Below are 14,321 nucleotides of genomic sequence, written 5' to 3'. Positions count from 1 at the left end.
TGGTGACAAGCAAGAGAATGTGTTACACCAGGATGGAGTAAGTTATTCAAGAAGTGGCAAGTATTTGATGAAAAGAAGAGAAGGTTTTCATGTTTTCTAAAGTGACAGACAAGACAATGTTTTACACCAGAAATGACAAAGTTATTCAAGAAATGGCAAGTATCTGACACAGACACGACAATATTTTCACATTTTCCATGGTGACAGACAAGAGAGCATATTACACCAGGACTAAATGTATTATTTGAGAAATGGCAAGTCTATAAGTGAGCAATGTTTCTGCTATCAAGGTTGAACTGTATTTAAATGGCTAAGATAGGTGAAGTAAACTAATACATTTTACTGAAACATCAAAAGTTTTATTTTGAGATAACAAAACTTTGAGGATTTCAGCTTTCAGAAATAGACAAGTTCCATTTTAAGGTGCAAAATACATACATCTACATTAATTTGTTTTCACCTTTTCCATGGTGACAGACTAGAGAATGTTTTCATATTTTCCATGGAGACAGAGAAGAGAATCTTTTCATGTTTTTCATGGTGACATACAAAAGAATGTTTTCATATTACGATTTCTGTTCTTTTAAATTTAATACAAAATATTGTTTGAAAATGTAAAATTTAAATATGACCTGGACCTTCATATCAAGCCCACAATCAAAGAATTGCTGCAAAACATGTGACCTTGAATACAAGGTCAAAAAGTTGAGTGGTCATGTTGCAGAATGAATGGTGTTAACCTCATAATGGTTCCTTAAATATGTGAGAAAAAAAATTAATCAAGGGGTTTAGGAAAAATAAACAAACTAGAATCCTTCAACTGAAATTTTTGTGCAAATTTTATATGCATCGGTCACATGACTGGTCGGTCTTTTAGAGAGGTCACAAATACAAGATGAGAGATGTGGAGGGTGTGTGGGCATGTTATCCTTAAAGGAGACTAGAAATCAAAATTTTCCTTCTACGTCTGTAATTCTCTACAGATTTTAATTCGACTGACATGTTTATAAATTAAATATAGCAGCAGAGGGGGCGAATCGGACATTTTGTCCAATCGTTATTTTGCTTAATTATTACTTTCTGCACTCAACGATCTAGTGTCGTCAGCGCCTGGTAAAAAAAAAAACGACAACGTCGTTGGGGATCGTCCAGTCGTCATTTGGTTTAATTAACACCTTCTGCGCGCCGATCCCCAGCGTCGTCAGCGTCCGGTAAGCACATCGACGACCGCGTCGATGTCATCGCCCCCTCTGCTGCTAAGTAGTTATTTACAATGAAAGTCTTTATGATCTTACAAACAGAGTGATCACTAACTCCTCCTCTTGTAGATCAATTAGGTTATTTGACTGATCGGTAAGTCTAAAATTAATTCTCGTTAAAAACCGATCATGGCATCGCATATAGACCGGATTAATCGGACTCTCAAAGATTAAAAATCCGGGAGGGGCTGTTGGTGAAAATGAATAAAGGATATACCCCTGTTGAGCCTGATTTGATTGCTTGGTATCTACCTGGTAACTCCCTTCGATAACATCACACACTAGATTGATTGCTATCACCGATGCGATATTTACGTTGTATGGAGCAATATGCCTACCATCATCTCCGTTATCGTGTCTGAGGATATGAGTTGATGGACTGATAAAATCATTAAGAGACTTTCTTAGTTCTGGCGCGTTGTATCCTGGAAACTTGAAATCAGGTAAATCGGCTTCTGTGATATTATACTCGGTTAGGAATTTTTGTTTATTATTATCATCGTTGCTATCGTATATTATTTTAACGATTAGTTCATTGATATATTCCATGTCTGATATAAGTTGATTTAACACCTCAACGTGTTTTTGTGCTTTTGTTTTCCGTAGTTGTTCTAGTTGCAATCGGTAATTATGATTAATTTCGATAAAAAAACTATCGATATCATTTAAATTAAATGTGAACACGGCGTGCAATTTAGGAATTTTCTCATACTGAAAATACCATTGCATGGTATTCCTGTCTTGAAATATAAACTCGCCGGGTAATAACGCGTTTTTCATAATAGACAACTTATCTCGATAACTGGGATTAATTTCATGATACGATTGCGCATTTGTGTTCAAGTCCGCGGGGATTTCATGAGGTGGATTCTTAGGCCATCCTAGTATGGTTCTTATTGAACTGTTATAGATATCAACCATATACCCCGGTGTGCTTATTTCAATCGTCGACGATAACGTCGGTTCATGAACCGTAATAGCGATTTTTGATTCCTTTCCTGTGATCGATTTTATCCTGCGTTGAAATTCTTTATTGATTTGTTCTATTTGGTATGACCCAGTTGGTATTGTAACCTCCTCCCAGTCTGGGGTCCCATCGGGTTTATTTGTCCGTGCAAAAACCAGCGAGTTATTAGGTTGTTGTCCGTTAAATGCATCCGCTCGGATATTAGGCCAACTGTGATATACTCGCAATTTTGCCAGCGCTATTTCCTTTACTGGAACCGGCGATGGGAAGTTCACACTAAATTCGGGTTTCGTTGACGTTATTGATATCATATTTGTTTGTACCGGAGTGGTGTTCTCCGCGATCCGCTGAAGCAACTGAAACCCTTCGGGGTTCAGCGACATTATTATTATTCGTTGTCTTTAGTGTCTAATTTCAACAACCAGGTGGTTCCGGTTTCCAGTTGAAAATCCTCGATTTTTGACATCGCGGAGCTATACAACTGGACCATCGTGGAGAATTCAACATCGGATATGAACAAATTATCAATCGATAACGAGATCAACCCGGATAATTTCGAGTACGCGTCGGATACTATTTGATGTTTTACTGTATACTCGTTGAGTTTTTTCTGAAAACACGATGATATCTTCCTAGTGATTGCGTTGGCAACTCCAGCAACTGTTGTCATCGCGGAGACAGCGATTGGAACAGCGATCGGGGCTATCGTGGTCACCGTGGATAAAATAACACCGGCGCCAGCTACTATACCCGACACCGAGTACACGACCGCGTCGATGGCGGTTATTTTTCGGCGGTATTTTTTTATTTTTGCACGGTATTGTTCGGAAAGCGTTTTCAAGTTCGCGGAAAATTCTTTTGCGGTATCGAATCGATATTGATGTGACGTCGGTGATACCTCTGATTCAATTTCCTTGGTGGTCATTTTTATTTTAAAAGAGCTAGTGTTTTTAATTACTTAGATTCGCTGCAAATTCCACATACCATGTAATGTTTGCCCCGGCTAGATTTCTATCAACGGCATAAATTGTAAACAGTTCAGTTGCGTTCTTGTCTATAATTGTTGATATTGTATTGTTAAACCCGGATGAACTCGACGATAATATATTAAACTGCATCATTGAAACCAGTGTCAATCGATAAATACCCTTGACAGTTGCGGTAATATTTACTGTATTCTGTGTAGGAGTCCAATCGAATGATCCATGCCGAATTGTGTATACTGTGTTGATGATGTTCTCATGAGGGATTTTTATTTTTTCGAATTGCTCTGCTACTCTCGGTAGTCCGTCTTTAATCGCTTCAACATCAGTTTTAATCGTTCCTATTTCCTGTATATGCGTGTCCACATCTTTTTTGTTCGCTGCAACCCTAGTAATGAGTGTATTTATTTCCTGTATATGCGTGTCTATACTTTTTTTGTTCGCTATAACATTAATTTTGAGTACTTCTATTTCCCCTTCATGCACGTCTATACTTTTTTTGCTCGCTATAGCATTAGTGTTAATTGTTTCTATTCTCTGTCCATGCGCGTCTACATTATTTATGATCGTTACAACATTAGTTTTGATTGTTTCTATTTCCCGTGTATTCTCGGTCATACTTTTTTGTTCGCCGCAACATCAAGTTTGATTGTTTCTATTTCATATGTATGCACGTCTATACCTTTTTTGTTCGCTGCAACATCAGTTTTGATTAATCCTATTCCCCGCCAATACGCGTCTACATTTTTTTTGTTCGCTTCAATATCAGTTTTGATTGTTCCTATTTCCTGTGTATGCGCGTCCACACCCTTTTTGTTCGCTTCAATATCAGTTTTGATTGTTCCTATTTCCTGTGTATGCGCGTCCATATTATTTATGATCGTTGTAACATCAGTTTTGATTGTTTCTATTTTCCGTCCATGCGAGTCTACATTATTTATGATCGTTGCAACATTAGCGCCGATTATTCCTATTTTTCGTTCATGCGCGTCTACATTCCCTTTGCTCGTTGCAACATTAGTTTTGATTGTTTCTATTTCCTGTCTATACGCAATGATATCATTTATAGTTATTGTGATTTCATCCGGCCTGGTATTTTTTTTACCAAAGAATTTATCAAAGTTGTCATCGATCCTGTTAACATTTTTTCGTAACGTGTAAAATTGGCCCGACAGCGTCGTAAACTCCGAAATAGTATTCTTTATTGTTGCAAGATTTGGTTCGGTTACCGTCGGGGTCCCAAAAAAACTAGCGGTAGTGAGTTGTATATCGGTGACAGATTTTTTCACCCGCGCGTCGAATTCGATCATAGATATATTCAACGATGTAAGTCTGTCTCGAACGGATGTTATCTCATTCGTCACCTCCGATATATGTTTACCCGGTTTGAGTCGTCCGTCGCCGGTATACAACGCGATAGTGCCATTGGCGACATTAGGATGTCGTATTAAAACGTCATTCAGTGACACATTACCGGATTTCAATTTACCCTGGCGGTCTTGAAATACAACTATTTCGCCCGGGTCAACACTGGTTAGATTCAACATATCAGCGATTTCATCCTCAATTAGTTTTTTTATGTCGGCGGCGGCCGTTTCCGTGGATTCTTTCAGCGCCGAAACCGGTCGCCCCCAGATATCAATCATTATTATTGTAAATGTTATTCTCTAAAATCCGTTGAGCTTCTACGACCCCACTAGTGTATTCGTTTACAACCACATGAGGTGGTTTCCGCGATGATGAAATCGCCGCGAGTACGTTCAATACCTCACGGCCACATATCGGTGGGTCACTTAATCGCTGTGTTGGCAGCGTGGAATAAAAAACCCGGGCTGAACACGCCGGGGCTGAACACGCCCGGACATACCGCATGAATTCGTTTGGTGGGGCTAACCCGTATGAATCAAAATAGACGATCGCACGCGGATCAATCGCGTATGCAACCCAATGAGTTCCCGCTCCGGAGGACCCATCGAGGTTAATTATGCCGGTTTCAATATTTCTTGGTGCCGCCGGTAATTGATCCCTCATAAAAACACCTCTGAAGTTTTTTATCGCTAGCGTGTTTGCGGCGTCTATTAAATCAAAATTATACATTGGAGTCATTGACTCAGGAGTCATAGACTCCCGAGTCAATAAACGGTTCCCGGTAGTCTTAGACCCTTTCCCGAGTACCATGAATACGGGGTTCCCGGTAGTCTTAGACCCTTTCCGGCCACGGGTCGTTTTTTTTTGTAGCCTTTCCCGGTTGCCTTCTTCAATGCCATTCCCGCCGCGGTACCAACGGCTCCTAACGCCGCCGCCTTAGCCACTGCTGGTGCGGCCGCGGCAATCAACGCTGGAATCGCAGCTAACAGCGGAAATATCCCACCGGTCTTTTCCATGTTTTTAATTGCTGCGGCTGAAAAATCTATTTGAACACCCTTTTTATTCTTCATCGCATCATTGAAATGTTTTATTTGACGCGCCGTCAACGATATCTTATGATTACCACCCGCCATCTGTGACGGCTTCAGCGTTATTGTGGTCCCGCATTGTTTAGCCGACTTTGATCGTAATTTCTTGACTCGACCATCAGTCAACTCTACACTGATGACACTATACGACATTTTATTGTAAACGCGTTTTGTGCTTTCAATTACATGTTTTCCACTGGCGCATCAACGATTCTCATTCGTCCACCAACGCCTTCTAGCAGCATTGATTTATCGCTGAGAATGACAGCAACCGCTCTATAATTGGCACCACCCGGGGGGGTTATACGAGCTCGGAAGTGTATATCAACGACGGATTGTCTCGTTAAATCAAGATGTTCCAACGAAAAATAATAAATCGGATATAGGTTTTTAAAATCGAGTTGTGATATTTGCAAACCAGTGTCGACGTTTTGATCACGACCCATGTATGACAGCAATCGATGGTACACACGTGCGATATGGTTGTCGCCGTAATTAAGCTGTATATCCTCGGATGGTTCCTGTTGTCCGTTTATTCTCAGCGAAACATCCCTGACTCCTAATTGATCAAATATCATATGGCTGCGTTCTTGACTGCCCAATCGTTCCCTATTCTGTAGCGCTATGAATATATGACGCGGGGCTGAAACACCCTGTTTTGATGCCAAGTGCCATGTAAACGTATCAGCGACGTTATCCTCTTTAGCATCAGTTGTTACCGCTAGCCAACTCAACAACGATTTCCCTCCCTGTTCCATAAATGCTAACAATCGTGCTTCCGTGGTAACTGATGGAGTCAGCACCGGCATCCACAATGCCATTTTAGTTAAAATGACTTTACCGGCAGCGACGCCAGCAGCGTGCCATATTGCATTGTTATCATCGCCCCTTCGCGTCAGCGCGATTGTGTGCTTAGCCCCATAGATAACCTTCCTGACATTTCTGCAGAATCCAAATATGTGATGGAGTGGAATCGCGCATGAAAACTGTCGGCGTGGTCCTTGCAACATCCCTACTCGTGTTGCGAATCCCATATTGTAATTATCGTTAAGACTTTTTATAATATTGAAATTAGCGCCTGGTCTTGCTCTGCGGTCTGGATTGGCTGCTTCAGCCTGTGGGTCAGTTGCGGTATCTCTTTCCACCAGCACGTTGATGTACTGAATATGGTCAGGGTTATTAGTGGTGTCCTTCGCAAACATTATAGATGGGCCCGCCGATCTTGTATAATCATCCGAGTATCTCGCCAACCCAATTATCGTCGTTGCAACATCAACCTCGCGTTCTATTGATTCAATTTCTCGCCCGTCAATAAGATATCTGGCGCTCTCAAATAACGCCATGATACCGTTGTTGACGAAGCCAACTCGAACACGATGGTCATCTGCGTATGGTGCATTATCGGCGGCATTTGTCACGAGTTCTCCCTCGATTTCGATAAACGCTTCACACGGCAGAAAGTATTTACTGGTATCTTGGACCTGAAGTTCAATTCGCGATCGTAGGTCGGGTTGCGCTGCATAATAAGAATAAAATTGATAATCACGGACAGAATCATCCCTGCGCACTGGGGCGTCCATATCAAACGCGGGATCAGCGGTTCGCGCAAACATTCTATTATTTATCATGTTGATGTTTTCAATTGCGATTTTTTCGTCGTAGACCACTTCCCGCTATCGCGTTCATGAGCGCGTTGGTTGCCGCATCGGCGGATGGCGAAGTCGCCAACGACGGAGTCGTCGCCAACGACTCTAGTTTTTCTTCCACGGCGTTATTTATTACTTTACTGACATTTGCAGGCATCACTGTCGTTGATGGCATTACCGGTGGTTTCTGTTTTCTTTTTGAAAATCTCTTGGATTTCACCAACGACATTAGTTTGTCCCGCGCGGCTGAAAGCGCCTTTCCGGCAACATCTCCAATAGCGCTGATTCCCTTATCACGAATAACATCAATAGCCTTCATTCCTAATTGTTTGGCTAACGGCGCTACTTTTGGAGCCATTCTTGTAAATAACCCCGCAATGGTGCTACCGAGACCATCTCCATAGTACGCGCGGTAAACAGGCAATCGCGAGTTTACCACGTAGACGAGTACTGGTTTATCGTGGTTGTAGTGTATGATCATCCTTATTAAAAACACCAGTTTTCCAATTAATCATCCACGAGCTCGTCTATGAGCGTTCGATATGCATTAATGTCCATAATACCGCCTGCAAATAACCGCTTGCAAATATCAGCGGCCTCATTGATTATTTCCGGAGAGTTATTTCCGGCTCGTTTTCCTCCGATTAGTACTTCCAGCCGTGATATATCACTGAGAACACTATTAGGACAGGTAACGCCGTAGGATTCTTTACCAACAGAGTATCCTTTTCCTTTTTTTGGTGTTATACTCTTAACTTCCTTGTGGAATGCGTCGTAATCGGATTTACTACGATGTGGTAATGCATCTTTATGTTTACTCGCTAAATACACTATTCTTGCCCAGTCCTTTAACGACTTTATATTTTTCTCGTAACCGCTATTGATATGCTTCTTATCTCGTATGCTCTTAGCAAAATTGTTGGCAGCAAAATTAATTAATTCTTCCCTGTTGCTGAAACCTCTAATTTGATCTATTGTGCTCTTCTTGAGTACAATACGGGGTATATTCCCCTCTTTTTCTTCCGGTATTTCTTCTTCCGGTATTTCTTCTTCTGGTATTTCTTCTTCTGGTTCTTTCGCAGTAGCGCCTAGTTCTTCCTCGTCGGCCATTGTAACATAAGGTTCTTGTGGTTCGGTTATAGCGAGTGGTGGTGGCCTCCGTGTTGTAGCAGCCGCTATTTTTGCAGGGAGTGTTTCTAAAGACCTTTTTGTTTGTTTTGTCTCTACCGCTATCTTTTCAAGCGCACCAAGAACGGGTACAGTTACCGCCGTAACATCCTTAGTCGCTTTAGTTACCGGGGCAAATAACTGTTCACTTCCAACAGCAAAATCAGTTTGCATTTGTTGTCGCGTTTGAAGTTTCTCTCTCACTCTGTCTCGTAACGGTATAAACTTTCTAAGCGCTGCTAGTCGCTCTCTGGCTAGCCGAGTAGTAAGTGATTCACCTACCATTATTGTAAATTGATCCGCAATTTTCTAATTTTCCGCCGAGTGTACCATCGGGGGCTCCACGGAGTTTTCGTCTATAATCCTTCTAATGTTTTTGATCTTACTAGAAATCTCCCGGCGTCGTTCATAAACACGTCCGAGTTTTTTTCGTATTATTTCAACGGCAGTGAATAGTCCAATGAATGCATTTGCGTCATTGTGGTACAAGTTTTCATTGATCGTATGTTGTAATCGTTTTATAAAAAAGTACTCGCGGGCCAGGGTAAAACGCCCCCGTTTCGACTGTTCGTTAATAATCTCATAATCGGATAATATTTTTTCACTGTCGAGACCATCAGATAATTCAATTCCTTGATTTTTTAATTTTGAAATCTCGGCTAATATATTATTGATGTCTTCGATATTCATTATTCTTATATAACATCTTATTTCTAATATCAAAAATTTTAATAAAATTTAAGTTAAAATTTAATAAAATTATTGGGGGTCATTTTTGACCCCGTTTTTTTGTATGGACAGTACAATGCCGTAAATCTCCACTCGAGTGTTGTGGCAGATTGCAGGCATACATGGACAGTACAATGCCGTAAATCTCCACTCGAGTGTTGTGGCAGATTGCAGGCATATACATATACTTAATTAAGGACATTCACATCTTGGAACCCCAAAGCATACATCTCCAGGAGGGAGGCCTAGGGTGACAAACGTCATCGTAGACCGCCCAGAAGATATGCTTGGGGGATATCACTACATGTACTTAATTAAGGATGAATATATTTACAATGAAATGATTGATGGATGATGGGACGACACAAGACAGCACAAACATAAAACGGCGGGGCGGAACTCTACGGCCAATTCAACCAATCAAAAGCAACCCAATTAAATTAACCCGGTTGCATGATTGTGAACAAAAGACAACCACACGCCCGGGTCAAGAGCGTGGGTTAGTTTTGATTAGTTGAATTGGCTTTCGAAAGCCCCAGGCTTATAACGAGTCATCTTATATATAAAGTGACTAATACAGCGGCGTCAGTCACAAGGTGTGTGTTAATTTGAATTCCCTTGAATCGTTTGAATCCTTAAATACTTATTAATGGTGTTTCACGGCATTTAAATGAAACCAAATACTCAAATAAAACATTAAAAAAAAGAATACAGCTGTTAGATAACAGCGTGTATTTCATTAGTTTTCATCGTAAAATGATTAATTAATCGCAACATTAATTGGACTTCAAGGGACGTAACTCTTGTCATGCGACGCTATCACAAAACGAGTTATCTCCCTTTGATGTTATATATGAAAATCGAATTCTGTGACCCGTCTTTTTTGAGATCGCTGTTTGATATACTCGTTCTGCAGCAAATCGTACTGAGGTGATACAAATGTCAAAATATTTTCCTGCCTCATTCATCGACTGAAATATTTTTTCCTCGTGAGTTGTTGTATCAAATGATTTGACGCCCCTTGTTGCTTTTGAGTACTTACCAGTTTGGCCTTTTTTACTGTTTTCACTCTGAGAGATGGCTTGCAAATTACACAGTCTGTTATTTTGAGGGCATCCATCAATATGATCAATAACGAGACGATCTTTGATCAATCCGTGGAAACATTCATAGATGATTCTGTGACAGAGATATTTTTTCCCTCCAGCAGTAAACATCAAATATCCGTGATTGTTTTTCCATCCAACCGGCTTCTTCAGTCTACGATTTCTAACAATGCCGTCGCGAGACGCCTCGTAATTGACGAGCAGGGGATGCGGCTGAAATTCTTGGTCCATTTGTATAATAATACTACTTGTCTAATTTATTATTTGGTTTAATTATAAATCTTTCAACGTAGTCTTGGGGGGGTTTTGATGACGAAGTCGGCGGTGGGGTCAATGACGGCGTTTTTAATTCGCTTGTCATAATAACGTTTTAGTTCCCTGTATCGCTTTCCGCCACAATTAATACACAACTGCGATTTTCCTCTTACACCGACGTGGCAAACCAAGCACGGGAGGGGACCAAGAGAACCATTACGAACGCTTTGTAAATGGTACCCGCAGAATTCACCTCTACATGATTTATTGCACGGGGTTGTCGACCCAATCATTAACCATTTGCAGTGATTCATTATACTATATTCTTTCATTTAAATACTTGTTTTAATTATATGGATGAGTTCGAGAGATTGGCAGCAATTAAGCCCCGGAAAAATATTAAGTTCAATCTCGATAGAGTCCTCAAGGACACACCAAAAGCGTTAATAAACGATAGAACCCTGTTGAATAAAATACGCGATTGTATCAATGAATTCAAGCGTGATGGTGCATCTCATAGTTGGTCAACATTTCGAATTGATGGTGTTGTTGATGCTACCATGAACGACAACCGCGCAGCAACGATAATATCACAACTTGACGGTAAAAAGTATTTCTTCAGAGTAAAATTCATTGTCCGGGTGGAATCAGGTGATTGGATCATACGTGATAAATTTGAACCAGTTCTCAGCGACATGAAAACAGTCACTGTCAGCCGCGACTCCAAGCCGGGGTTGTTAACCGGAATTGATAGACCATACTATGAACGAGCGTATCCTGAAACAGCAGTTGTTTATGGAATATACCCGTTAAATAAGAAACCTGATATCGGAAAACTGAAACCGATGAAACAGTCAACTGGGATAAATTGTGTAGCAGAACGAATAATAGAGCATTTTACAAATGCATGTCGAGGAAACAAATTGACTGATTTACGACGTAGCAAAATCAACCAGTGGGAACTAACCGTAAAAGAGCGTGGAGCAACCATCAGCGACATAGCGAGATTAGAAACGTCGTTGAGATTTCCAATAACCGTTACAACGATAACCGGTGAAGTATTATACGAATCGAAGTATAAATCGAAGGGAGCCCCAATCAAAATTATTGATCATAACGAACACGCATGGACGCCCGCGATCACAATATTTCCACGGGATAGAACAGTAAAGTATATACCCGAAGAATTTTTAGGAGAAGAATTCTCCAAGGACGGTTTTCTCGCGGAGAGGAAACTATTTGATGCTATCGCTTATTTGTGTAAAAACGACCCTGTATCAGTGTGGTTACTTCGCAGCGCTGAAAACGATGCGGATACCTTTGATCAGTTTGTAAGACCAAACGGTGAATTATATCGCACTGAAGCATTTCACAACAGGATGAAAAAAACCGCCATGGAATTTGAAGAGCATGATGAACAACTGCTAACAAATTGTTTTACGATTCCATCGGTTGTAGCTCATGTTGCAGCAAGGAAAAATGCGTGGAGACCAACGCGCAGGGAATTTCTACCGGATGTACAATCCAGTTGTTTGGAATACTATCACGGTGGATTATGGAACACTGAATACAACCGCGACGCTATGATCTCGGTTGATATGGTTGCCTGTTATCCAGCGAGTTTTCTCGGGTATGGATCCGCCGCTGAGTATTTCAAACGATTTGGACACCCCAGTCATGAAATGACTCGTGTTGCTATTAATGGACCACTGCCTGATTTTGATTTAACCGGATTCGCTCGCATAGTATCATTTGAATTCGCGACAGGACTCCATCGCTGTTGCTATATTTGGATCGGTAGACACATGGCTGAAAAGAAGTGGCTGCCAATAGCGCTGCTACGGTATATGATTGATTGTAGCATGCTAGTTTCGTTGATTGTCAGTGACGCGATTATATCATACCGGGCACAGACTGAAGTCTGGTTACCAGAACCGGAGCGTCTAGATAGCATAATTGACGAGTCCAGAAAAAACATTGATGCCGACGAGGAATATATCATCGAATGGTCCAGGAGGATATTTAACCAACGAAACCGCGAGGCAAAAGATCTCGGTAGAAGAATAATTGGTAAGTTCACACAAGGTGGAAAAAACCACGACTACAAACGATATTGCTCACGGCTGATTATAGATGACGCAGAATATGATTTCGTAATCAAGGACGCAGTGGCAAAAAATAGATACGTGAACTGCAAAACAGCTTTCTTGTCCAATGGAACGAGGTTGGGTACAGTTGTTACCTACAGCGATGGAGACAGCCCGGCGTATCCACATTTGAGGGCGTCTATGCTGGGTTATGCCGCTATCAATTTATTCTCGATGATAAATAGATTCCCCGATACCGCGGTTAGAGTAGCCGTTGATTCATTTTATATTGACGTAGCGTATAAGGGAAACGTAGCCGGGTTTACTAGTCCGGACGAGAGTTGGGGTACATGGAGAATTAAAAATGAAATACGACGCGATTATTCCTCGTCAGCAGATGTCACCGTTGAGAACAACTACTTACGCGGTGATAAATTGTCAGAATGGTCTAATGCACCACCGTGTTCTGATCCAATTTGTAGACATAAAACAGTTTATTTAAGCGGCTGTGGCGGGTCAGGAAAGACGACTCGGGCAATTGAATTATTTCGAACGCGGGCAAGTATAATCGTGCTTACACCGACCCATAGACTAGCGCGAGAGATAAAACAACGAAATGTTGACGCCGTTACTTATCACAGCTTTTTTCGATACAGCGGCGGTGAGTGGACTCCTGATCGAATGGGTGAAAAATTTATTCCCGACATTATCATCTGGGATGAGATATGTACTGTTTCGTTAGATACTTTACAAATGTTTCTTGAGTGGTTGCTGCGCGCGAATACAGCGGTAATCATGTGTGGGGATCATGGCCAACCACCACCATTTGTCGGCGAGGGTCCACATGATTGGTTAAGGGGTTTTGTGGACTATTATGAAGAAACCGATACTGATTACCGAGCACTTGATGAACAACTGCGCGAGGTTAAAAAACTAATCAGATTACAGCCGGATAGAGTTCAGTGTGAAATAATCCGCGAGGTAATTCCGGAAACGCCGTTGAATGAATTCTGGGAAACATGGAGACCAAACGATTTGATTGTAGCGAGTAGAAAGATAGTCAGAGACACACTTCAGCGGAAGTTGTTTACGTTGCATAAGGAAAAGTTTCCAACGCGTCCAGTGCCGTTATGTTATAGACCCGCGGACACACGGCGGCAGAACATTGAAGTTGAAATTCCAGCCCCGACAGCGTCGGGAACAAAAAAACAAATTCTCGTGCTGAATGATATCGTGCTCGTTGATATCGGTGTCGTCGAGGACGCGCTACGTGCTAATAAATCCCCGTGGACGCTAGGATACGCAACAACAATACATTCCTCGCAGGGACTAACCATCACGGACACAATTGTTTGGATAGTTGATAATCGCATCGAATGGTCGAATCTAGTCTATCTTGCAGTGTCCAGAGTACGAAGGATAAATCAGCTTCGAAGAATTGTTATTGACGAAGCCACCGACGAAGCCGGCGACAAAGTCACCATCGATGCAAGCGTCATTGATAGAAAACTCTCGGGTTACCGCCAACAGGATAAAAAAAAACAGCGGCGTTTTGATATTGATGCCGAATTAATAATCTCGCTACGACAACAACAGAATAATCACTGCGCGAGTTGCAATTGTATAATGAGTTGGCGTTATTCGGATAAAGACACTCGCCAATTTA

The 14,321-nt window shown here is 41.4% G+C and overlaps 1 protein-coding gene across 1 annotated transcript in view; it reads right to left on the bottom strand.

Moving 5' to 3' along the window:
• LOC149771980 (uncharacterized) overlaps positions 1 to 14,321 on the bottom strand; it is a 127,193-nt gene that overhangs the window by 3,274 nt on the left and 109,598 nt on the right. The gene's annotated exons all lie outside the window — the stretch shown is intronic.

This window comes from Sinohyriopsis cumingii, unplaced genomic scaffold (genome assembly GCF_028554795.1).
Source record: "Sinohyriopsis cumingii isolate HCF-2022 unplaced genomic scaffold, ASM2855479v2 utg001530l, whole genome shotgun sequence".
Lineage (NCBI taxonomy): Eukaryota > Metazoa > Mollusca > Bivalvia > Unionida > Unionidae > Sinohyriopsis > Sinohyriopsis cumingii.
The sequence above is the reverse complement of the archived record's forward strand: the minus strand, read 5'-3'. Positions and strand labels throughout refer to the sequence as shown.